The following is a 24259-nucleotide window of genomic DNA, read 5'->3' on the forward strand; positions in this document are numbered from 1 at the left end:
AGATCCTTCATGTCGAATTTGGAGGACAATTGGGTCTTCAAATCCTGGATAATTTCTTTGTCATTTCCAATCAGCAACATATCATCCACATACAAGACCAAATAAATATCATAGTCATCAATTAATTTAAAATACACACAGTGATCCACATTGATTATGGTGAAGCCAAGTTTCCGTATAAATGTATCAAATTTCTGATACCACGTCCTTGGTGATTTTTTTAAGCCATACATAGAATTTTTTAACCTGCATACCCGTTCTTTCTTTCCCTTCACCGCAAAGCCTTCAGGTTGCTTCATGTATATCTCTTCTTCCAGATCCCCTTGAAGAAATGTTGTCTTCACATCCATTTTTCTACCTCAAAATCAAAAGCAGTAGAAACAAATAAAAGTAATCTAATAGAAGCTATGTTGGCAAGAGGAGAAAAATATCACCAAAATCAATTCCCGACACCTGGGAATAATATTTTGCTATCAATCGAGCTTTGTATTCCTCCACCCTTTTGCATTCATACTCTTCTTAAAACCCATTTGCTTCCAATGGGTTTCCTTCCAATCGGCAATTCCATCGGATCCAAAGCCTCATTTTTGTCCAAGGATGTCATTTCATCAACCATGGCCTCTTTCCAGATTTTGCCATCCTCTAAATCTATTGCCTCCCTGACAGTTATGGGACCATAATTAGTAATAGATAAAGAAAAATTTGAACAAAAAGCGGATGGAATATACCTTTTTGGCTTCCTTCTTTCTCGAACTAATATTCTCACTGCTGGAGTTTGTGGCTCTTCATCTTCTGATTCATGTTCTACTGTAGAATCTGATTCTTCCTCCTTGAGCTCAAACTCTACATTAGGGGATTTTTGAGGTCTAAAATATGCCTCCTAAGGAAATGATAAAATAATAATGGAAATAATAAAATAAGATTAGATTACGTCATCAAATTTTAGAGGGAAAAAAGACAAAACTATTTTTTCAACTTGTATTTTCAACTTATCTCCATATGGTTTTACTCAAATTTCGAGCGGAAACACTCGTTGGATGCGGAATTTGATTTCTAATCCAAGGAGTACCCATGTTGCATTCTTTCGATGGACCTTTCTTCACGAAAAATGAGAAATACATGAAAAACGTGATTGCAATCATGTTTTTTCATGTATTTTTCATTTTTTGTGTAGTAGGGTCCATCGAAAGTATGCAACATGGGTACTCCTTGGATGAGGAATTAAATTTTGCATCCAACGAGTACTCCTGCTCAAAATTTGAGTAAAAACTTAGGGAGATAAGTTGAAAATACGAATTGAAAAAGTAGTTTATTATTTTATTATTTTTTAATCTTTGTACTTTTTTACTCCAAAAATGGCGAATCATCCCCCATGGTTGACATCATCATCTTCAATCCTATTGGTTCTTATAAAGTTTATTTTGGTTGTACATTTTTCTTAGGAGGACCATTTTAGACCTCAAAAATCCCCTAATGTCTTCTCAAGTTCTTTAGGTAGGACTTCATGTTTAATAACATCTTTCACCTCTCTAAACACCACATCTCGGTTGTACACAACCTTCCTTGTTTCTTGGTTCCAAATATTATAACCTTTTAAACCATCCTGATACCCAATAAAAGTTCACCTTTCAGATTTTCTATCCAACTTGGTTCTTTTCTCCTTTGGAACATGTACTTATGCATCACAACCAACTACCCTCAGATGTGAAAGAGAGGGTTTCCTACCAGTCCATACCTCATGTGGAGACTTATCCTCCAATGCTGATGAAGGTGATCTATTAACCAGGTAACATGCAGTATCCACTGCCTCTACCCAGAATTCTTGTCCTAACCCAACACCACTGAGCATGCTTCTTTCATTTTCCATCAACATCTTGTTCATTCTTTCTGCAACTATGTTTTGTTGAGGTGTGTATGGAGTAGTATTCTATCATGCTATAACAAACTTCGTACATATCCTTTTTGTAGAAATCTCCACCATTAATCTGTCACAAGCAAGTTTATCTTCTTCTTTGTTTAGTTTTCCACCAGAGACTTAAATTCTATAAACCTGTCAAAGACTTACCCAGTGATGGAACCGACACAAGTCCAAACATATCATTGTGCACACACTCTAATATCCATTTCGCCCTCTTAGCAGCAGAGAGTAAACTCACCCAATTCTACTTCCCATACACACAATGTTCACAGAAGTCAAAATCTAGAGAGGAATCAGACATATCTTCTACCATACCATTACCATGAAGTATTTGAAGGCCCTTCTCTCTAATATGTCCAAGTCTTTGATGCCATAGCATGGTATTTTCTTCGGAGACCATTAGATTCTCTGCTCCACTTTCAGGAACCACAAAACTGTTGCACCCATCAATAAAAATGCTACCCAAAAGCTTGTACAGAGTTCCAATCTGAACTCCCCGCATCAATACCAGTGTTCCCCAAAACATCTTGTAGGTATCTTTCTCGAACACTATTTTTACACCTGCATCATCCATCTTTCTTACATAAATCATAATTTTAGCCAATGCATGAATATGTAGAACACCAGGAAGTGTTTTGATCCTTCCACTTTGCAACTTCAGCTTGAATATTCCATGTCCAATGATTTTGGCCTTCCTGTCATCCCCTTAGAAGACATCACCATCATCATATTTCTCATACTCGCAGAACCACTCCCTATGGGGAGTGAAGTGAAAGGATGCACCTGAGCCAATCAACCATGCCTCATGATCTACATGTGTACTTGAAGAAGAAGCCAAGTATACATCCCCACCTTCATTTGAGGTGGTTTTCACCTCTGCAGAAGGAGCATCATCAAACCCCTTTCCTTTCTCAAGAGCTTTAGAACTACAATCCTTTTTGAAGTTCCCTTCCTTTCCACATTTCCAGTACACCTTTATTGGTTGTCCTGGAGATTTCTATCTCCCTCTTGATTTAGATCTCTCATTCGAGGACTTATTTTTGTTTCTATTCTGGGACCTTCATCATACAGACAAGGCATCTCCATTTTGGCTCTCCATATTTTTCCATCTCATCTCCTCCGATAACAAGGATGAGACTATTTCATCAAACTTCAAGGTAGTTGTATTATGACCTACAACAACAACCAGACTATCCCACAAATCTAGTAGAGAACACAACAAACTGATGCACTTATATTCATCTGAAATTTTTATATCAACATATAACAACTGACTTACCATAGTATTGAAGGCGTTTAGATGCTCTGTCACTGAGTCTCCATCATTCATCCTCAGGTTATACAACTTTTTCCGCAGGAACAATTTGTTCACCATAGAGTTAGATTGGTACAAAGTCCCTAAATTGAACCACAAATCCTTCATCATAGCTTCCCCTAATACATTCAACAATATTGAATCATAGATACAAAACCGTAATGTGCTCTTTGCCTTTCGATCCAACTTCACTAAGTCTTATGCTAACATTGACGTTGGTTTAGTACCCAGATCTACTGCTATCCACTAGAAGATCCTCCATATTGAGTTTCCACAATTCAAAACTCTAACAATTAAATTTCTCAATCTCTATCTTTCCCCTACTCACCATCTTCTTTCACCGCAAGAATCGATCCCACAGATATCCCACTGAAAAGGTTCTACCATAGGCCTGAGCAAAACCCCTCAGCAACAAAGTCATCCCCTTGAAACCAAAACAGCTCTAATACTAAATGTAGGTTTTAACCCTGTACAAAAATTAAATAAATTCTTAAAAATAGAAAATATATAATGGTGAGAAACACAAAACAAATAGACTTTTCCCTCGAATCCCAAAATTGGGACTACTAGATTAATTTTTCATTATTTTCCTTTCAACGTTACAATACATATATATACATGTCGAAGCATTCATAAACCCCAATCCATTAATCCAGGATTAGAACATAATCGTAGTTCCCTTGACTGGATCTACAAAATACTATGGGAAAAAACCCATCATGCCCAAAACCATGTGTGAAACCCATGCACAAACCATAGGTAGGTTAGCGCACCTAATATAGGGTCCACAAAAAAATTCCTGGGGCGCTGCCCCAAACCTTGTACAGGGGGACTACTGCCCCTTGAAACCCCCCTAAAGGGGGGGCTATGCCCCCCCTGCTACACCCGGTGCAACCAATAAGGCAGTTGTCCCCCCCGGCAAGTGTCACTAGTCATGGAAATAATATAACACACACCCAACACTATTTTTGGTTCATTGATCAATTAACTGACAGATCTTTGAGTTATACTATTGTCCCACTACAAAATTGGCCTTCAACTGACTCTATCAATAGTTAGAGGTAAATTAACTAAGTACAACTGAAAATAATTTAACTAGATTGCTAAAATTTAGAAATCAACACATGCATGACCCAACTCCAAGCCCACTTGCTCGAATTTACTAAGCTAGCTGAGTGACAAGAGCCATGTCACACTAGTTGACTGCCTCAAAGTTGTCATGTTGATGTGAAACTCGATTTACTCAATTTGACTAAGGTTAAAGTCAAATTGAGCCTTTCTTGCTACACTTTCTAACATGGTGAACAAAGATACAACATCGAAGCTAACCATAATGTCTTGTTCATCTAGGGGATTATTCTTGGATTTTTATATTAATTCACTGGAGTCATTAATGCATGAGGAAGTTTTTTCAATGAATACTTGTTGTTCGTCAGTAATTAAGTGACCAAGGGCATGTGTGGGTGCTCCTATAGAAGTAACAATAGGTGTGATGGAATTTCAGTTTTATGAATCTTCGATTTCCCATATATTCTTGAAGTTTGGAGGTTGTGAGGAATCAAACATTATTTAACATTGGGGTCAAGGGATGAATATTTGTTAGTTTTTGGGACAATATAGGTTATGGAATTAATTGGATTTTTGGTAAGAGGTTTATAGGAGGAAGAAGATACAAGATCAAGATGTTTAGATTCATAATCACACTTATTCATAATGACAATAGCATCACCCTTATTAGCTTTGATGATAACAATATTAGGGTCATTATTAAGGAGATGAATGGACTAGAATTCTTATTTAGTTAAGCTAGGTTTGGGAAGTTTAGAATGATGTAGAATATTTACACATTCTTGTTAATTTTCTTCAACTTCGAAACCATTATGAAGAACCTATCCACACATGAAGTTGAAGAAATTCATAAGATGGAGTGCACCCCTCATCCTTGATAATATTAAGAAACATTATCACACCACTCATTACTTGTACTTTTCATTTAAGATAAATAGTACACTTGGAGATATTACAACACACCATGAATGGTGCATTGGTTTAAAGTAGGTGCATCAATGAGTTTTACACATTGCTTTTGCAACAAAAAAAAAAAAGTTTAATTTTCAATGAATATTATAAATATTAATTTATTATATATTTGTTTGTTTTATAGATTTATGTTCCTAGTGAATTTTCACAAGAATGTGAATCAAGGATAGCAACAATGACAATAGTAGGTATAAAAAATTAACACATCTACCTTTATACATGAGTGGGAGGCCCAAGAGAGGGAGAGGATTTGCATCGTCATACTATTATAAGTAAAACTAGTCATATTTTGAGGGATGTTAGCATATTAAAGTTTTATGAGGAGGTTATATCCCTCAAGGGGAAGTCACACTTATCGATGCAATTAATTTGTCACTAGGGTAATGAAAAGAAAACTTCCATGGTTGGTCCCAATTTGTGGTACCAAGCCATAGAAGAGGATATTTATTTTTATCACAGAGATGTCTAAGAAAGGGGAGGACTCTCACCATTTACCTATATCTTTTTTAGCTTTGTGAGAAATATTTAGATGCCATATGTGCAAATGTATGTTAATGCAGACATCACTAACCCTAGGGAGTTCCAAGTTTTTGAGGGATAGTTGAGTTACATTATTGGTGTAAGGGAGGCTAACTTCTTGTCACTTATAGTCACAACACAAGCACGCCATACCTATAATGGGTAGCACATAACTTCACTTTGACACACACTACATATAGCTTATTTAACGAGCCTAGACTAATCAAGAGGTTTCCCATAATTTTGCAATAGTTTTGTATTTCTCTAAATTATTGTCATGATGTGTTTGAAGAGAGGCATATCTTCCCCTTTGATTCAAAGTTATTTACTTTATTTTTTGAGAAGTTTTTGATGGCTCCATACACAAGGATGGACTAGAAAGGATGTCAAAACATCCTATTTAGCTAGGAAAATCCAACAAATGAGAGAGGTAAAATTATCGTTGCCTTTGATTAATATAGTTGCATATTTCTTTGTTTTATTTAATGTGTATTTAATTCATTATAATATTTTGTTTAAATTGTCTAATTATTATTGTATAGTATTTTGTAAATATTATCTCATATGTTGGTGAGGATCCTCCTTAGCGTGATGAAGATATGGTTAAGCCAAATTATCCAATTCATGCATAGATCCCTAGTGTGAAATGTAGGCTAGATCACATCATTTTTAATTACGTGGTCAACCAAATATGTATGATAATGTATTGGCACATACTAATGTTAATATGACCTCGAGAGATCATGCAAGATCTTAAGCTTTCACAAATATATTTGATAATTCCCTATGATATAATGTTATTAATGCATCACAATTTTAGTTCCCTCAACATACTTAAGAGGTCGAGGGCTCGTCCAACATCTCCTCCTCCAACAAGCTAACTAAAACCTATTTCTCCTTCTCCTCGTCTATCTCTAGTGTCTCCTCTAGTAAGTAGCATCTCTTCCCACACCCCCCCTGAAACCTCCAACATCTCCTCCTCTATGAAGTCAACCACCATATCCTCCTCCTCCTCCCCTTCCTTGACCTTCAACATCTTCTCCTTAAACAAGATGATCATTATCTCCTCTCCCTCCTCCTCATCCACTTGCACCACTAATTATGGAATATGCATAATCAACTACAATACTAGATACTATACCCATGTTATTCCCCGAGATTATTAACAATAAAAGAGAATCAACCTCATGGGATATGCAAATATCCCCTATACTTTCTTGGAGGTGGTACTCCTCTTTCTTGCTCAAATAATATAAGAATATTTTTTAATCTAAATAAGATATTTTTTCATTGATAACATAAGATATAAGACTAAGACAATAGAATAATAGTTTTAACTAGAAACCATAAAATAACTCACCCATTCCATCATGACCATTCATCAAGATAAAATAAGTAAATGGGAAATAGTTTGAATAAAGACTCACAAGATAGGAAGCAAGACAATGATCCTTTACAAATAACTTTAAATGATTTCATGCAGTTAATTTCATAGAAATGTAAAGGAGACACATATTCAAGGTTACATGTTTTTAATAAAATTCAAAAATCACAAAAATTATGAGCTCTAAAATAGCTCCCTATGAAAATTTCAAAATAATAATACAAGTTGATTGTTCAAGCTCAAATAAAATGTGTGAAAAATAGCACTACATATTATATGTGATGCTTAAACAATAAAATAAGAATGTGTTCACTCTATTTGACTATGATGGGTTCCTCATGGACCATATATAGTAATATAGACAACATATAAGACCAAAATAAAAAAAATCAGGGATCGGCCTTAGAAGCATAATATGGAACTAAGATTGGATGATCACAAATTGAGAAGAAACAAAATGGAAATACTTTGAATAGAAGTATACTCAAAAAAAATGGAAGTGGATAATTATGGATTTCTCTCTCTCTCTCCCTCTCTAGAACTCTAGAATTCTTTAAATATGCATCTTGGACAGTGACCTTAACAAGCACAACCACTTTTTTGCATCTTGGAGGCTATAGAAGACTAGCTATTGCACTAATGATTTTTTAGCCAACATTCATTGTAATCCCTTAAGGTTTCTATCATTATGTCATATTTGAATCATAGCTAAAATAACTCATCCTCAATAGCTTTACATTTGGAATATAATTTCTATATCGTGGCCATGTGGTCCTCATTATCATTCGCAAAACTAACCAACCACTATCTCATTTCTTCTTTTAGAAAATTATTAAAGTTGTTTGACTCAGTACCCCGTGAAACTCTTAAGTATATTTAACTCAAATTCAACTTCATCCTTGGTTTTGAGAAGAATCTTCAGCGAAAATCACATAGAGAAATTTTTGTCGACGCGTTTCGAACCAACCAGTGTGGTTCATCGTCAGGACAAGTTGAATGAGCAGATCTTGCTAATGCATAGCAAGATCTTCTCATTCAACTTGTCCTGACGATGAACCACACTGGTTGGTTCGAAACGCGTTGACAAACATAGCAAGATCTGCTCATTCAACTTGTCCTGACGATGAACCACACTGGTTGGTTCGAAACGCGTTGACAAAAAATTCTCTATGTGATTTTCGCCGAAGATTCTTCTCAAAATTGATATGGATCACAAAAGCCTAAATTCATTTATCCTTGGTTATCAATGTGGAATCTCTTATTAATGGTGGTCCTCAAGTTCTTTTACTATATCTAGAGCTTTTGAGAACAATTTACTTTTCCCTTCCAAAGTATTATAAATAACTATTAGTCATTGAAGGATGTATATCCTTGCGAGCCAACTAGCCCTTATTTGCTTTATTTTTCCTTTGGACAGGAGAACTTGTCATTTTCTTGTGAGCTCATCCATGTGTTGGCATTATGATGCATGTGTTGTACTTGATGGCAACCCTCTCATAGAAGATCATCTCACTTATATACATTCAGATGAATCTACAGAAGAGATATCAGATATGACAGAATACATGGATGTAGGACAGTTCAAAGGGATCAGATGACAGTTCACAAGTAAGCTTTGCCATCAAGTCCAAAGGGGGAGATTGTTGGCATTATGGCTAAAGTGTTGTCCTTGATGGCAACTCATACAGGTGATGGATCACTGTACAACAGGTCAGTAGCAGAGATTGATGATTAGCTCACAAATAATGAAGAAAACAAGAGGTACGCAGGTACACCGTACAGAAGGTGCGTACACGCAGGCCTGTCTTACATAAAGTGCGTACATACACGCAGGTATCCCATGTAAGAGGTGCGTACCCCCAGTTCACTTACTTCAACGCAGAGAAGCGCGCTCACGTGGGGTTTCTTATGTTTGGCCCGTGGTATTTGGCCCGCCGTTCTTGATTCTATGGTTTTGGCCCATGGTATTGTTTTATATTATTATTATTATTATTGAGCCCCTTGTTTTGGCTATCTATGGTATTAATCCATGATTTTAGGAAGAGCTTGCATATATAAAGCAAAGGAGATCATTTGGCTAGACACTTGTGAAAGAAGAAGATTTGTAGAGAAGCTAGATCTGAAATTCTAGTGATGGGTTTGTGAGAGATAGCTAGATCTAAATCAAGGAGAAACATGAGAACTACAAGTCGGATCTACTAATGGGTTGATATCTCCTCGGCGCATGTTAAGATCTGTAGATCTGACAGTTTGGGTTAATCTTGAAGTCTTGAAATTATTTATACCTGCTGGTACGCAAGTATAGTGAAAGAAAAGTGCGGAGATACGCAGGCGCAGAAGCGCTGCAGGTGCGCAGATACGCAGGCCCAGAAGCGCTACAGGTGCGGAGGGGCGCAGACAGTTCATTGGACACAGAGCGCAGGTACGCAGGAAGTCTGTGAGGTAGAGTGCGTGGGTACGCAGGAGCACAGTTGGAAACAGTGCGTACTTCTATGCAGGTGTTATATGGGTGATGTTGCGTACTTCTCATGAAATCTACTTGGCTGTCCATGTTTATCATTGCTGTGTTCTGGGTTTTGAAGTGATGTCTGGTTTCTGGTATTAAGTTTTGATAACAGCAGTGATTGATTAAATGTTTATACATTGATGGATGAATGGATCAGGTTCTTATTGACTCATTTTATGTGATCTGATGGACTAGATCTGATTGATGACTCACTTGTATATGTATTTATCTAGTGCTTGGGTAATTCAGAAGGTTGTTTGATTATGAGCTTCAATGTTTTTGGGCCCAGTATGAAAATTGGATGAAATGTGGCCTTTTAGATTATGTGTTGTGCTTCAGTGTATCCAGTCTGAAAATTGATGAAACGTGGTACCTGGAGGAGAGAAGATTGTAGGTCAGCACCTACGTACTAGTATCTAAGCTAGTACAAGAGCTAAAGGAAATCTTTGGAGCATTGTAGCAGGTAGCAGCCTGCGTACTAGTAAATGGATCGGCTAGTACAAGAGCAAAGGGGGTTGTAGCTCCCGTACTGGTATAAGACTGCACCAATACAAATATTGTAAAAGGATTTTCTTATTAAGAAGAAGATTGAGATGACTTGCAGTAGGTGGTTTTCTCCCGCATTGGGTTTCCACCTTATATCATGGTGTTCATGTGTGTGCCTTATGTGTGATGATCTATTCTATGTTACTGCATCTGTTAACTGATAATATGGTTGATAATGTTCTAATGCACTCATTGAAGATCAATTAACTTAATCATAAGAAGTTGTGGAAGTAGCATATATGAATCTGATTATGGAAACGAAAAAGTTTTATTAATGTGATAATACTGATTCACCCCCCCCTCTCAGTATTATTTCCAACAATTGGTATCAGAGCAGGTCCTTTGGTAGAAGCTTGATCGCTTGAAGGAGATCCGTGGAACTATGGGAAAGAAGCTTAAGAAGAAAGCTCATAAGAAGAAGAAGACATCTCAGAAGAACTATGACAGTGGGAGAATCGATTGGGGATTAGGTATAAGAAGCTCTTCAGATTCAGAATCAGATTCAGAATCATTATCAGGTATGAATATATTATCCTCTGATGTTCCAGCTATCTTTCCTTTTGGAAGAGATGAAAGTGATAGCGAAACTACTGAATTTGCTCTTATGGGTGAACAAGAAAGATATCAAATAGAGGCAGAATTTAAAAGGCTGACAGACAAAATTAGAGATCAACAAGATCTATTGAACAAAAGGGAATGTGACTTCAAAGAAGAAGCTATCAAACTAAAGGCCCAACTAGAAGAAGGCAACAAGGTAAGAAAACTACTCAAGGACAAGGAAGACCAATGTCAAAAATTGCAGCATGAAGTGACATCATTAAGAAAGGAAGTCAACGAAAGAAGCACAACCATCAAGAAACTCAAAGATAGATCCAGCTACTATGAAAATCTTGAAACTACAATCCTCTCACTAAAAGGAGATCTTGAAGAATCAAAGAAGCAGGATGAAGATCTACATCAAGCAATTGAAAAACAAGACAACGAAGTCATCAGCTTAAAATCTCAGCTGGAATGTGCATTCAGAATTTGTCAAATGCAACAGGATCTGAATGAAGAACAAAAAAAGGAGATTCTCAATCTAAGAGAACAAATGGAGGAAGGAAGGAAAGCTGAAGAAGATTTGAAAAAGCAATCTCTTGAAAAGGAAGAACAGCTTCAGGTTGAGGTAAATATCTTGAAAGGTAAATTAGAAGAAAAGGATAAGCTTTTACGATTTCAAGATAGTTCTAAAGTCTTGGATGATATTCTTAGTAGTCAAAGGTCTCCTGCTATAAAAACTGGTCTTGGTTTCCATGAATCTGTTGAAGGTGAATCTAGTTCACAAGGTGAGGCAAGGAACTCTAAAGAGAAATCCAAAGTGATCAACGAAGAAATAAAAGATCAATCTCATCATCAACCAAGGAAAGAGATTCCTCAAAGAAAATCCTTTACTCCTCCTATGAATAATATTGAATGTTATGTATGTCATAATCTTGGACATGTTGCAACCAGATGTAGAAGAAGAAGGGTTCAAGACCATTATGCAGAAAGATCATCACATTCAAGATACTTTAATGGATATTGCTTTGCTTGCAATATGTATGGTCACAAAGCTGCTGATTGCTACAAAAGGAATATGAAACATGTAAGATGTTATGCATGTAACAAGCTTGGACATATAGCAAAGGAATGCAGGAACAAAGTACGGACATCACACCAAAAGGAGAAAACATCATCACGCTTGAAGATATGGAAGAAAAAGGAAGTTCAGTCAAAAAGTGGTGGCACTGCACAACATACAGACATACCAGAATCAGAGGGAGCTGAAAATACAAAACTTCAGTGCCCCGAATCTCATATGCAAACTCCATAAAGGGAAGTCCCGTATATACGCGAGTTGGATACTGCACAATCGCATATATGATTGTTTGGAGAAAGGCAGTAGGGAGAGTGAAGTTGGAAGTGAAGCTATGATCTCTCACAAGATCAGATCTGAGAATCTGACTGTCAATGGCACAGAGGAGGACTATTTAATTCGGCCCTAATCAGAGGTACGCAGGTGATTAACGGTGCAAATGCGTGGGTACACAGAGCAGAAGAAGGAGAAGTGCATGGGTACGCAGATCAGAAGAAAGCGCAATGCGTGGGTACGCAGCGCGACAGAAGTTCAGGTGCGTAGGCACAGTGAAAGTACGCGGCGCTTCAGAAGCCACAGGTGCGTAGGTACGCGGCGCAATAACATCTGTGGGTGCGTGGCTACAGTAGCAGTACGCGGCGCGATAGTATCTGTGGGTGCGTGCCTACAGTAACAGTACGCAACGTGATTGAAGAAACAGTACGTGGATACGCGGTGCAGCAGAAGGCTATCTGCGGGTATACGCAGGGGAGAAGAAGGTGAAGTGCGTAGCCACGCAGGCCAGAGAAAGAAAAACTATGTATATGTCTTAAGGCATTTATTGGCTGACTTTTCTTATTGATAAGATCTGACAGATGGCACCAGTTTAGGGGGAGCATATGTTTTTAATGCATTATGGTTAATCGTCCTTGGTGATGATGCTTATATAGATAAATGATTCATCTTGCTATGAGGTGTTCACATGGTTCTTGGATCAGATTTGTGGTTGATTCTCTAATGGTGCTTACATGGTAACTTTCATGAGGATAAGGAGAAGCACTTAGCTTAAATTCACATCTTCTTGATGATGAGTCACTCATATGCTGTTGTTGACATATGCATAAAGATCATATATTACAGTTATGATGCATGATTCCTTTCATTCTTGGCACAAATGGATGAGGATTGTTGGCTGGATACAGGGATGATTATTCAAGTTGCATTGTTGAAGACATGATGATGATGAGCTCTTACCTATATGATGATAGGTTGTTTCATACATATGTTGATTGATGTAGATATTCCCAAATGATGATCATGATGGCTATGGTGTTTCTCATATAGAATGTGAAATTCTGTTGATGCAGACATATCTTGATGATTCCTGCACTAATGCAAGTTGTTGATCTAGTTGTTGCTGATGATTATCTTAGGTGATTGGTCTCTGTTATGAATGTCATATCACGACTCATGATGTAATAGTATGTCTCTATCTATTGTAGTCATCTCTTCAGGTCATGTAACGACCTATGTTGGTTTTCCCCACTATGCCTGGGATGGAGATGTAATGTATTTAACTCCTAATGTATCCCCACTTGGTTGGGTGATGGATGTACGTATTGAGTCTTTTGGTGATAGGAAGGTCATTTATGATATATAGAGTCATGTTCTTCTTGTAGCACATCTTTTTGCAGACCTTGCTTACAGTCAGGGGGAGCTTGAGCATGAACAACACTATATAGCAGAGCAGATATTTCAGAAAGAAAATTATCAGATTGGTGCACCATGGCATATACAAAGGGGGAGCTCATTCAGAGACTTTAGCAGATCTGTTTTATAGTCAAGAGGAGCATGTTCTTAGGGGGAGCAAAACCCTTTGCCCTTGATGTCAAAGGGGGAGAGTGATTTGGTGTTGTTGCCATCAAGTCCAAAGGGGGAGATTGTTGGCATTATGATGCATGTGTTGTACTTGATGGCAACCCTCTCATAGAAGATCATCTCATTTATATACATTCAGATGAATCTACAGAAGAGATATCAGATATGACAGAATACATGGATGTAGGACAGTTCAAAGGGATCAGATGACAGTTCACAAGTAAGCTTTGCCATCAAGTCCAAAGGGGGAGATTGTTGGCATTATGGCTAAAGTGTTGTCCTTGATGGCAACTCATACAGGTGATGGATCACTGTACAACAGGTCAGTAGCAGAGATTGATGATTAGCTCACAAATAATGAAGAAAACAAGAGGTACGTAGGTACACGTACAGAAGGTGCGTACACGCAGGCCTGTCTTACATAAAGTGCGTACATACACGCAGGTATCCCATGTAAGAGGTGCGTACCCCCAGTTCACTTACTTCAAGGTAGAGAAGCGCGCTCACGTGGGGTTTCTTATGTTTGGCCCGTGGTATTTGGCCCGCCGTTCTTGATTCTATGGTTTTGGCCCGTGGTATTGTTTTATATTATTATTATTATTATTGAGCCCCTTGTTTTGGCTATCTATGGTATTAATCCATGATTTTAGGAAGAGCTTGCATATATAAAGCAAAGGAGATCATTTGGCTAGAAACTTGTGAAAGAAGAAGATCTATAGAGAAGCTAGATCTGAAATTCTAGTGATGGGTTTGTGAGAGATAGCTAGATCTAAATCAAGGAGAAACATGAGAACTACAAGTCGGATCTACTAATGGGTTGATATCTCCTCGGCGCATGTTCAAATCTATAGATCTGACAGTTTGGGTTAATCTTGAAGTCTTGAAATTATTTATACCTGCTGGTACGCAAGTACAGTGAAAGAAAAGTGAGGAGATACGTGGGCGCAGAAGCGCTGCAGGTGCGCAGGTACACAGGCCCAGAAGCGCTGCAGGTGCAGAGGGGCACAGACAGTTCATTGGACACAGAGCGCAGGTACGCAGGAAGTCTGTGAGGTAGAGTGCGTGGGTACACAGGAGCACAGTTGGAAATAGTGCGTACTTCTACGCAGGTGTTATATGGGTGATGCTGCGTACTTCTCATGAAATCTACTTGGTTGTCCATGTTTATCATTGCTGTGTTTTGGGTTTTGAAGTGATGTCTGGTTTCTGGTATTAAGTTTTGATAACAGCAGTGATTGATTAAATGTTTATACATTGATGGATGAATGGATCAGGTTCTTATTGACTCATTTTATGTGATCTGATGGACTAGATCTGATTGATGACTCACTTGTATATGTATTGATCTAGTGCTTGGGTAATTCAGAAGGTTGTTTGATTATGAGCTTCAATGTTGTTGGGCCCAGTATGAAAATTGGATGAAATGTGGCCTTTCAGATTATGTGTTGTGCTTCAGTGTATCCAGTCTGAAAATTGATGAAACGTGGTACCTGGAGGAGAGAAGATTGTAGGTCAGCACCTACGTACTAGTATCTAAGCTAGTACAAGAGCTAAAGGAAATCTTTGGAGCATTGTAGCAGGTAGCAGCCTGCGTACTAGTAAATGGATCGGCTAGTACAAGAGCAAAGGGGGTTGTAGCTCCCGTACTGGTATAAGACTGCACCAGTACAAATATTGTAAAAGGATTTTCTTATTAAGAAGAAGATTGAGATGACTTGTAGCAGGTGGTTTTCTCCCGCATTGGGTTTCCACCTTATATCATGGTGTTCATGTGTGTGCCTTATGTGTGATGATCTATTCTATGTTACTGCATCTGTTAACTGATAATATGGTTGATAATGTTCTAATGCACTCATTGAATATCAATTAACTTAATCATAAGAAGTTGTGGAAGTAGCATTTATGAATCTGATTATGGAAATGAAAAAGTTTTATTAATGTGATAATACTGATTCACCCCCCCCCTCTCAGTATTATTTCCAACACCATGTTTTGATATCCTTTCCATAAATGTACTAACTACTTTTTTGTAAAAATATTCATCATTTTCTAAATCCTTTTGAAGATATTCAGTTAGAGAAAAAAATATATTTGTCAACCCACTTGAATTAACACTAATTTACCAAGTTTCAAAAATTGTATTGAGTTGTTTGTTTATGTTTTCAAAAACATATGTTCTAATGGCAGATAATAACGTGGTGAAATTTTTGACTTTAGAACTTGAGTTTGATGTTTCTTTATGAATTTAATATGGGTGGATAATACTATAACAGTTGCACAAGTAACAGTCTAGGACTCCAAGCATATTCAAGCTCACTTATCCTTTTCTTTAAGTTGGCATTTTTATTTCTTGCTATTTTATTGAATGATCTAGTGCATTGTCAATTGTTTAATGAAATTTAAGAATTCCATAGGGTTTCAGCTCTTTGACCTCAAGTTTTTAGCTCCATTTCTTTGTAATTTTATTATTCTTCACATTAACTCTTTTAACGTGCAATTTCTATCCTTTTGTTGTATTTGGTATGATTCAATGTCACATATTCCTCTTGAAAAATAGTTGGCCCATCATCCTCTAGGTTCTTAAAGGCTTGAGCACTTTTTGTGCTGGTGCTTCCTTTTAATTTTTGGTGTTGCAATAATATGTGTTCTACCCAACTGAGAATGAGGAGGATCCCTACCATAATCTCCCACTCATCCTTCATTAATCTCTCTTCCTTATGCAATGATTTCATGGTTTATGTGGGTAGAAGAGGAAATCTTTTGTGGGATATGGGTGCAACCAACATTAATGCTAATTTCATATTTACCCGTCAGTCTGTGTTTAGGTTGATCATCATCCCTTTTTCATATTATTCTTTTTTATACATGTGTGTTACACAATATTTTGTCATGCCTCCTCTTCACTTCCCATAACATATCCTAAAGTTCCAAAACATTGACTACTCTGTAGCATATCCATCATGATATATAGACCATAGCCTCCCTAAAGGATCAAAGGAAAACTTCCTTGAATCCATTCGAGAGAAGGTTGCCTAAAAACCTAATTTTTGACATCAACGCATTTTTCTCCACTGACTACCCGTGCTGATGGCAGGTTGCTCAATTATACACTCACACTACCAGTGCAAGTTCTCATAGGAAAACCCACGTTGAACCTCTTCTGGTAGGTTTTCCCAAACTGGAGGAGAAGCTTCGCTCACTAGAACCTTGGGGAACAATGAGCTAGATATTGGTTGTTGTTGATATGGTTCAGCTCTCTCATTTGGGCCTCTTGATCTTATCATCATGGGCTTTTTCCTTGAGTTGTGGACCTTCCTCCCTCTTTTGTGGATCCCTAACTCCATCTCCCTTCATCCCCAAATGGTTGGTCATTGATTGTTGCATCCCTATGTTGATATTATGCTTACATGCTACCCATTTTAGCTTGGAGAAGGAGTTCTTGAAGAGTCTTTGCTTGGAATTGGACATTTACCAAAAGGAGGTCTCCAACATCAAGGCATAAGTTGTATGCTTCACTTTTTAGCTTATTAATACATACATTTGATGTTCACTTTCTATAATTGTTTAAATTTTATGCTATTAGCTTAATGTTCCTTGATCTGTTAAGTGTATTCTATATATGCTTTCATATCTTACATAGTACTTTGATCGTCCTTGTAGGTACCCGGACGTGAAGAAAAATTAAGGAGCGAGACCTGGAGCGAAATATTCGAAGCCATCACCAAGGATCGAGTGATTAGCATCAGAGTGAGGTAGGTTTCTCCTTCTCTCTGCATTTGTCAAAAATAAGCTAGGAAAGTGTATGTTAGTTAGTTTAGTTTGTTGCTAGACCCACTCATTGGGCTAGAGGGATCGCTTCTATCCGCATAGGGGATTTTCCTTCACAACAAAATGGTGACTCCACTGGGGAAGCTATAGCTTGTTCATCCTCCTTTCTCAACTAATCTCTTGATCAATTTGACTGACCATTGTGTTCTCAGTTAGTTTGGGTTGATATAAGTTTGCACAATCACTGGTTTCTATCTTAGAGTGCTCAATCTGGATGTGTTTGTGAAATTATTTTTATTTTTTGCCTCATTCCTTGCTTAACGTGCTTTTTTATCTGCCAGTCGCCCTGTCAGCACGTTTTTTATTAAGACAGTGGCATTGATCCCCTGTTCAGCACCAGTTTGGCGTTAATAGCCACCCTGATCCATGAGATTGGAAAACATCTAGGGTTTTTGTGTCAAACCCCAATGTATTTGAGCCACTGAGGTCCTGTTTTGTATTGCATGACTAGATTTTGTTGGTGTTTTGATTGATTACCTCATTTTATTAGAAAATTCTTACTCCTTTGAACTTTCAAGTGTTTGAGTGCAATTGGATTGATTATAGGGTTTATAGGTTGTTTGATTGTCACTGACCACTTCTGAGTGTCTTTGGGTCTCTGGCTTACTGAATGATTAGGTCTGTTCATTTGGTAAAATCACTTGAAACATTTACTTACATTGATTTCAGTTTGTCTTGTGCAAAGTTGTTTTTCATATGTATTAGGTCATCTTATGTTTGAAATCCATCTTTGTCATTTATGAAACATAGATTACATTGTTTGGTTTGCAAACTGAAATGAGTATATTTTCTTATCTATTTGAAAGAGAAAGTGAAAGAAATTTTCATTGAGTGCTTTTTTATTTGGTGTTACTTTAATTGATGCCTTGTTTGCATTAGGAATATTTGGAATCAAAATCTTCATTTTTGCTTTAGTTGAAGCTTGGTTGCATGTGAACATCTGAAAATCAAAGAGAACATCATATAAGTGAAGTGCATCTTAGTGAAGTGAAAATAATCTTTGCTTTCAATAGATTTCATATTCATTAGTGAAAGTGAATTTTAGTTTTTCTCTTGCATTTTGCATTTGGAAAAGTTAGTGGAGGCATATTGTTTGATGCATTCTCTTGTTTGATGCATTAATTGCTTGAACTTTCTTCCCTCGTTAGCATAGAATTCATTGAAATGAAAGGTTTCCTTTTTCTCATATAGTTGCATTCTAGGATCCAAGGGACATCGTTTGAGCCCAAAATTGAAACCTAATTCAAGAAAAACTTTAAAATTTACTGAATTAACCTAAAGCGCATTTGTAACTTAACACAAAAATTTAGAGGTCTAGGCTAGAGACGTGTTCCGACATCTATAAACCTAGCAATTGTCGTTAACTACCTGCATTGTATCCCGGGGGTGAAATCTCATTCCAATACGGAAGTATATCAGAGGTTATCCAGTACTCTAGGGTATATCAGAGGCACTCTAGTATGGAAAGTATATCGAAATACTCTCACCAAATGGTTATGTATTAGACAACGGTAACACGAACTTGTGCTTCCCGTACCATTGAGTATATATTAGGAGAACCCACTAGGTTTCTATCCTTTAGCCACAGGTAACCGAGTCATCCACCTTGTAAACGTAATACGCTGAACACAACATTTGGTGAGATCGGTCGTCATACATTAACTACTTGGTTTCGGCTAAGGTGTATATAATGGTTCACGAATACTTGGTAAACCCTCTTGCCTAGTACACCCTTTTTTATTTCTTTATTGTTTTTAAGTTCTAAAATTTAATAGCCCATGATAACACGACTTACCTATGCAGTTATCCTTAGCCTCATATTGCCTGATTAATAGTAAATTTTAATTGTAGGCTCAAATTAACCACCCCTTATTGTTTTTTAGAAAAGGTCATTGTGGCTGAACCACTGGGTTCACCTTACATTTCCCCTTCATCATATGACATTGAAGGGTCATCACAAGGAGTTCATCTTGAGTTTTCACAATCATTTGAAGCCTAAGGCCTTGAACTTGGAATTATTCCAAGTATTCAACCCCTTACTTCTCTTCCTCCACCTCGAGACTTATCATCATCTCAAGAATATGATCTAGAACCCCTAAGAGTCCACAAAGGTTTGTTTTATTCCCTCTAAATCCACTTTTTGATCCATTGGTTATATCTCCTCAAAGGCCTTATATTCCATACGATAATCCTAGTATACCTTTGGAGTTATCTCCACGACCATCTTGGATTCCTCCTCGCCAACTGTTTCCACCCATGGCTTTAGAAGGTGAGTTTCCAGCATTTTCTCTAGGTCCTCCAAAAGTCTCAGCTACTCATACTTCTAGTGTTGATAATGATTAAGAATATGACTTTCCACCTGAAGGTTATCCATATGTGGGAAGTACTGCACCTCCACCATCCCCTAAGAGTAGTAAGCCTTTGTTTCGAGCTGGGTATACATCTTTGGCTCAATTGATTTTAGGTATTCCAATTGCGTCTTCACTTTATCACAATCCCATTTGGTCATTAGGCACCATGCCTACTTCTGGTCCGTTTGTTTCAAACGTGGCCTCTCAAATTCCTATATCGACTACAGTTTCATCAGTTCCTATACAACCGATAGTTATGGTTGGGGCAATTAATGTCCCTATAAGTTCCTCAAGTCCTCCATTAAGTGGACAATATGTGCCACCACCTATCCCACCGCATGGGGGGAAATAACCACCTCCACCTTATGTACCTCCTGTTTCGGGTGGAGCTTATGTGAGTGCACCTCAAACTCATGTTATTAAAGCTAGTCAAAATGTTGGCAGTGTACCTTATCCTAGTGGATTATCAATTCCATTTGGATCAAGCTAGATCCCGTATCAACAGCCTCTTTCGACTGGGATACCCTACCAAAAATCATACCCTTTGTATGGCTCTCAATAGCCTCAAAATCCACCCTTTACTCAACATGCAGATCCCCAAATGCAGTCTGGTTCAAATCCCTCATTTGGGGCATCTGGTCAAATTCAAGCTAAAACTTATTAGTATCAACCTGGAACTCAGCAAATTCCATAAGGAACTTTCCAACAACTATAGCCTTATGTACAACAACAACCTTTTGTACAACAAGGACCTTATGTGCAACAAAGGCCTTACCAACAACCGTTGCAACAATAAGGAAATCCCTTGCAGCAACAAAATAAACCCTTATATTAACAAGGTAAGCCCTTGCAGCCACAAGTTCAACCCCTCCAGTAGTAGGGCTAGCGGTTTTACCCCTAAGGTCAATAGTTGCAACAACAATCTTATAATTCATATGTCATGCAAGGTGTTTATTCACCTTATGGTTCTCAACGGCCTATGGCAGGTCAGTATCAACCATACCCTAGTCAAAACCCACCCTTATGGGGGCAGAATCCACCTTTTTACTGTCAAAATACCCCTCAGTGGGGGCAATATCAAGATCCGTATGGTCAAAATCCACCACTTTGGCGGCAAAACCCATACCAACAAGGATGGAATCCAAAAGCTGGGCATTATCAAATGCCTCCCATGCCTTTCAACCCACAATTGCCATTTCTAGCAACGTTGGAACTTCTGGATGTGTCAAGGCTCACTAATGATCTGATACTTGATTCGCCCTATTGGCCTCCGGTTCCTACTAAGATTCCTGGCAATTGTCCGAAATTCAAAGGAAAATCTAAAGAAGACCCCCAGGCCCATGTCCTGACTTTTTTTTTTAACAAGGTCGGGTAGTTGATATATTACCAAAAGTTGTGTTGGAGCAAGCTCCTATTACAATCAACTATAGCATGATAGTAAACTGAGCAATGAGATGGGAGCATAGTCCCATCTCCTATGCTTGAGTTCAAAATTTCATGAATTTTTATGACTATTCTTGAATACTGCCTAACAAACTGACCTACTAGGAAAGTAAATTTACAAATCATAGATTCACTGTAACTTCTTCATGGCTTGTAGACTGATTGTTCCTGAGTTGGCTGGTTCTTCTTGTCGTAATTGACCGAGTTCTCTCCTTCATTGCTCATTGTGTTATTTTTGTAGTATGCCACTACTTCTTCTAGATGCTTGCATTTGGTTTTTAGATCCATGATCTCTTCTTTCTGCATCGCCATGCTTCTTTTTTGGTAGATGTATTCCATTCTCATCTCCCTTCTGAGATCCTTGAGTGACTCTTGCAGTCGATGAATCATTCTTTATCTTCCTCTTGTGTTGCTTATTGTTCCTTTCTCTGCTATGATTCCAGGGCCATGTCTTGACTTACCATTTATGGTGTTCATCTAATTCCTGGGTTGATGACTATGTTCTACTATGTCTTTTTCAGTGCACACTTATGGGTATTCCTGCAAAATGGTACATCAAGTTGCCTCGAGATGCTTATCAAGACTTCAATTCTTTGGCAATGGCCTTCCTTACTCACTTCCAGTTACCTGTTCGCTATGAAACTGGTACCCATCTACTTATGTCTTTGAAACAAAATATCGCTACCCACATCTCTGACCATATCCATGAATGGAGACGTCGACGTCACCTTATCAAGTTTGATATACTTGATGAGTTATTAATTGAATGGTTTACCAAATCATTCGTCAACAAAATTGCTGCAGACATAACTATGGGAGGTTTTGTAACAGAAGATCAAGCCATTTCTCGTGCTGAATATTTAGATTTGGTGTATTCCCAATCTGGCATGTTATATGATCTCTTGCATGATGCTCCGAGACCATCTATGGATCCAAAATCTTCTAAACCTCTAGATGTACCACTTGTCGATGGTATTATTGGATTAGTGACTCAAACTTCCAATAAAGCTTGTTCGAAGCAAAAATCCATCTCGAATTCTGCATCCAATCCTCCTTCGAATCCCTCTCCAAATCCTGGTAAAACCTCTGAGGTTAATGTTGTTCACTCTACCATGGCAGAAAAAGCCTCTAAGGGTAAAAACAAGGGTAAAGGAAAAGCAAAATTAGATACCCCAAAATACGATCCACTAAAGTCATATGCTAATGGTGCATCTAAATGTAAGCTCAAATTAATATCCTTGCCTATTTTGTGAGGAAGATCAATATACCAAGGATTGTCCCCATCGTGCAGAAGTTAGTTGCTTGTTAAAAGGCACTCAAGGGACACTGAATGTACTAAAAGAACCTTTCCCATCACAATAGACCCAATTGGTAAAACAACCGCAATCTTCCATGTCTTCAGGTTCTCATGTTTACATGAGTGGAACATTGCCTATTTCTATTGCCACCTAGTCAAAAGACTATCAAACTCCTCAAAAACAGACTATGGAGAAAGAATTTATTGATACATCTTCTACTTCTTCTCTGCCTAGTTCTGGTCCTATTCATATTAAGAGACCTAGCAATGACTCCGTTATCCAACCACCTCCCATGTGTGCCCTTTGGAAATCATCTTACAATATGAATGCGTGAGCTGCTCAGAGTTACAATATTATCGAAGATTTAGCTCAAGCACCTTCGACGATGTTTGCCCTATAAGTTCTCCAAACTTTTCCAACGCAACAGAAATCATTAATATCCACTATAGGATGAATTGACCCTATGGATTTGAATTTGATTACTTTTGACCTGGAAAATCATGTTCCTCATCTTCCCCATCAACTTGCATTTTTAATCAAAGTCATTATAAAAGGGAAGACGATTCATTGGATTGTGATTGATGAAGGTGCATCCACCTACATCATGTTTGTTTCATGTTGGAATGTTATCGGCTCTCCGCCTCTCAACCAGTTCCCGAACACCTTAGAAGCCTTTGATGGCAGAAGATCTTGTCCTTACGGTATTCTCACGAGTTTTCCCATCACGTTGGAAGGGAAAACTATCAAAATAGAAGTAGAAGTTGTTGATGCAAATTTGCATTAAAACCTTCTACTTGGACGAAGTTGGACTCATGCTATGTTTTGTGTGGTCTCTTCTTTATTCTGCATGCTCCGTTTTCCTCATGAAGGGAAAATAGTCACTATTGATCAGTCAGCCTTTTTCTCTTCTGGTTCTTCGAATGGCAACGTCCCATATGTGGGAAATATCGACATTCCTTATGAGAGTGTGGGGGCGGGTATTTTTAAAGAATCTGCTCTTATGGGAAAATTTTCCCTCCCACCTCCTCATGTCGCTTATGTCAACATGATCTCTACTTCTTACAATCCTTGGATCATTCCTTCACTCGATCAGGTTGATTCTTTTGGTGATGTTATGCCACTCATCCCAGTAGAACACGCTTATCAAGTTGTTTTTTGGCTTCAGCGGCTGCTTCTAAAAGTCATACTACTCTTAGTATGCATCTAGACACGTATTCACAATCCCCTTAGCTTGGTGCTTTGGATTCTCCAGATCCCTTGAATGAGACATTTCCCACTGACGAGAGTATCATCGAGGTTATGTCTCTTGAGGAAGCTCCCTGGAATGATGCTCATCATCGTTCCTCATTTCTCCCAAGTCTTGGATAAATTTCATCATGTTTGGATACCTTTGTTTCTTGTACACTCACCCTTCCACTTCAAATGCCCATCTTGGTGCATGAAGTTTTGTCTGAGGGAAACATGGGGAACATCACTACTACCTTTCCCATTGACATTTCAATCCAACCTGAGTTTGTCAAAAGCTTTCAACTGGGGCCATCTTTTTCTTGCCATGAGATTAAGATTTTCTTGCCTTCTTTTATGAGATCTTATCGCTGAATCTTTACTGTTCGTCCGTTATCACAATGGGGTATTCATC

Source organism: Pinus tabuliformis, chromosome 9 (assembly GCF_031772625.1).
Source record: "Pinus tabuliformis cultivar Carrire ecotype Pingquan chromosome 9, CPIR1, whole genome shotgun sequence".
Taxonomy (NCBI): Eukaryota; Viridiplantae; Streptophyta; class Pinopsida; order Pinales; family Pinaceae; genus Pinus; species Pinus tabuliformis.